Source organism: Equus asinus, chromosome 7 (genome assembly GCF_041296235.1).
Source record: "Equus asinus isolate D_3611 breed Donkey chromosome 7, EquAss-T2T_v2, whole genome shotgun sequence".
Taxonomy (NCBI): domain Eukaryota; kingdom Metazoa; phylum Chordata; class Mammalia; order Perissodactyla; family Equidae; genus Equus; species Equus asinus.
Window position 1 is genome coordinate 94,729,767 of NC_091796.1, and position 3,766 is coordinate 94,733,532.

General features: G+C 41.5%; 1 protein-coding gene across 1 annotated transcript in view; it reads left to right on the top strand.

Moving 5' to 3' along the window:
• GPR65 (G protein-coupled receptor 65) overlaps positions 1–3,766 on the top strand; it is a 122,179-nt gene that overhangs the window by 90,291 nt on the left and 28,122 nt on the right. The gene's annotated exons all lie outside the window — the stretch shown is intronic.

Here is a 3,766-nt window from a genome sequence, read left to right on the forward strand (position 1 = left end):
GTTAATTATTGTCCCCCTCCACCCATTACTTTCCGAGTTCTTATCAGTTAATTCTATCTCCGATTTTCCAAAAGGGTCTTAAGTCCCCTCTGAAGACATGCATTCACACTAGATATTCCATCAGTTTCATCTTAGTGAGGAAGGCTCTGGGAGAGCCTTATCTGCCTTATCTAGATTGGTGGTCCATTATGCTTGGTGTACTCCATTCATCTTGGGTATTTTACATGCTTTTCTGCCATGTTACATCTCCCAATTCCAATATTACGTGTGCATTAGAGTGAGAAATGCTACCAGACACAAACCTTGACCTTTCAGAGCTTTACACAATACATTTTTGCTTCTCAAGTTTGTCACAGTCAGGTGCAACTGTGGCAATGCTTATTATGTATGGGCCTCCATCTTTTAACTATATCATCTGTAACAAGTGCCTCCAAAGTTGCCTATGAAGGGGAAGAGACAGTTGGAGGATCGTGAGGGATATTGTTAAGGGCCAGGCCTGAAAACAGTTTGCATTACTTCTGCCCTCCTCCTGGGACAGAGCTCAGTCTTAAGATCCCAAACTTAGCAAGGGGAATTAGGGCACGTCATCTTCCTGTGTGTGAAGAAGAAGAAATGATGTGGGGAACACCTAGCATTCTGTCTGCCAAGTTTGCTCACCTGATCACCAAACCGTTTTATTTTTTTTCAACTGCGTAAACAGAAGACAACCCACAGCAATAATCTCCATTGGTTCCAACTCTCTTGTTCTGGCACCTATGAACTAAAACCAAAAATCATCAGTTGCATAAACCAATAAAATAAAAGGGTAGCTTATAAACAGAAAATACCTCCAAAAAATTTGAAGAATAGCAGACCTCAGACAATCACTGCCCCATAGCAATTCTGAAATCCCACTGGGCACTGGGAGGGGCCCCAACCCTGGGGGCAGGGGGAGTTCCTGGATTGGGCCTTGATTCTGCCTTGGGAAGGAACTCCTTTGGCTGTTATTCTCTGTGGCCTCTTTCTCTGCTCTCTGGGAGATTCTGATTTGTGTTTTCCTTGGTCACATCTGACCTGAGTGTTGACAAGCATGTCTCTTTGGGAGGAAGGTTTAGGGAGATTTTGAAGCCTCTTTTCCAGTTGTGGAGGTTGGGCCACAGGAATTGTTTTAGTTTGAAACTGTTTTGAGGTTTTTTGATCAAATTCATGGTTTCTTTGGCAATACTATTCCTTCAGAGACCTAAGTTTCTGATGTATTTGCTTTCAATGGCATTCGTATGCAAAACCACACCCAAAGCTCTTTTCTAAACATGGTTATGCTTCTAGATATACAGTGCTTTCATTGCCTCCTCTCTTCTCCACATCTTTCTCCCAATTTAATGACAACCACACTGAGGCCATTAGGCTTAAATGGGACCATCATACCTAAGTCACTTTATCTAACTGAAGTTTTACTGAAGATTTCTATCTCTTACCTTTTGTGGTTTATAAGAAGATGGCTTTCTGGGTCCAAATTTCTGCCCCTTTTTTATTTCCTTTTATTTCTCCTTGCAGACCAGCCAATTATTTCCTTAGGCTGTCTGTTTCTTTTAACAACTTGATAAATGAGTCCCAGAGTGGCCAACACCCACCAACACTTGGGTTCTTTGTAATCAGTTCTCCTCAGGCCACTGGCTCCCATATCACAGCAAGTGAGAGTTTTATCGAATGTTTGCTGCTGCATAACTTGGGTCCCCATCTTCCCAATTTCTGATATCAGTTCCTTTGCTGCCTGCCGCTGAGCCACTCAACAAATGCCACATAGTTTAAGTTTCTCTTACATCAGCACCCACTTTCTAGGAGTGTGAGAAAGCAACATTAGTTGCTACAGCAGAAAAACCCCATATCTCAGTGGCTTAACTTAGTAATTCTTTATTTCTTGCTCATGTCACTATCCAGTGCAGATCAGGTGGCTTTCCATCTCATAGAAAGCCATCTGGAACATAAGACCTCAAAGTGACCATGGAAGAGAGAGACCAGAAGATCATTCTGGGTATTTTTATATCCAGACCTGATGGGGAGGGTTACATAACTTCTTCTCATATTCCATTGTCCAGGATTCATTCGTATGGCTCCAATATAACTGCAAGGGATGCTGGGATATGTAGTCTTCCTGTGTGCTGGGAAGAGGAAATGGTGTGGTGGTGGACACATTGCCTTGTCTCTGACACACCACGTTTTCTGATTTCTTAGCACTTCTTTTTCTTTCTAGTTTTTTTTTTCTTTTTTTTTTTTTTTTTATGGAGCACATCTTCCAGTAACTTCTTGAGAAGGGTTATGGAGAGGTAAAATTTGGGGGACCTCACATGTCTGAAAATTTCTTTATTCTAGCCTCACATTCATTAATTGCATGTCTGAGAAGAAAATTCTTGATCGGAAATTTTAGTTTCCTCCAGAATTTTGTAGCCGTTGCTCCACTATCTTCTAGCTTCCAATATTACTATTTCTTTTGAGAAGTGTCTCATCATCCTGATTCTTTTACACAGGCCATGCTTTTCATTTTGGGGATTTTTTTGTTATTATTGCTTCTCTCTCTCTCTCTGCCTGGAATTCTACAATTTTCTCCTTGATGCTCCAGATATTTGAGATAAATTTCACATGGGTTGTCTCCATGTGGGTCTATTTTCATTCATTTGTCTGGACACTGAGTTTTTCAATCTGGGAACTCATGTCTTTCCATTTGGAGAATTTTTCTTGAAATTATTTAGTGGATTATATTCTATCATTTTCTTTGTTATTGTCCTTTCTGAATGCCTGATAGTCAGATATTAGACTACCTGGGCTAGTTTCATGATTTTATTTTCTCTCCTATTTTTCATATTTTTCTACTTTCAGAAGAGATTTGCTCAACTTAATCTTCTAACCCTTTATTGGGTTTTCTTCTTCTTTTTTGGGGGGGCAGGCGGGGAAGATTAGCCCTGAGCTAACTACTGCCAGTCCTCCTCTTTTTGCTGAGGAAGACGGGCCCTGAGCTAACATCCGTGCCCATCTTCCTCTACATTATATGTGGGACGCCTACCACAGCATGGCTTGCCAAGTGGTGCCATGTCCGCACCCAGGATCTGAACCGGCGAACCCTGGGCCACTGAGAAGTGGAACGTGTGAACTTAACCGCTGCACCACCGGGCCAGCCCCTATTGGGTTTTCTTCTTTACCATCAATTTCCAAAAACTCTTTTATATTCTCAGAATACTTTTTTATGGTAGCCTGTTCTTCATCCATGGGTACTATATCTTTTCTAAAAAATTTCTTTCAGGATGTTATTTGTTTGAAGTTTTTCTCATGCACAATTGGTTTCCTCCAAAATGCTTTTTTCTTGTTGCTTTTATTATTACAAGTATTCTTCAGACCTTTCCTAATCATTGGTTGTCTGCTCCCATGGAGAACTAGATGAGGGGGCTTGTTGACTGTGAAGATCCAATCGTATTTTTCAGATAAGATCTTCCAATTTTCTGCCTGGATGCCGATATTCCTAAACAGAATGGAGGAACATGGCTGGAGGTAGAAGTGAGGTCTTTCCATTCCATAGACATATTTCGGTTAAACCCCTCTATTTTCAGTTTGGCACCCTGCCTTTCACGATGCTTGGCTGCTCCTGGTCCACAGGCCATCTTGTCCCTTTCCGGATAATAAGCTTAGTCTCTTTCCTGGGTGAAAGAAGAGGGATTGCCCCACCAGTGTGGAGTAGGAGAGAGAATCTAGGGATCTCACCACTTCTTAAACAGCTCTCAACCCTTCTTTCTTATAG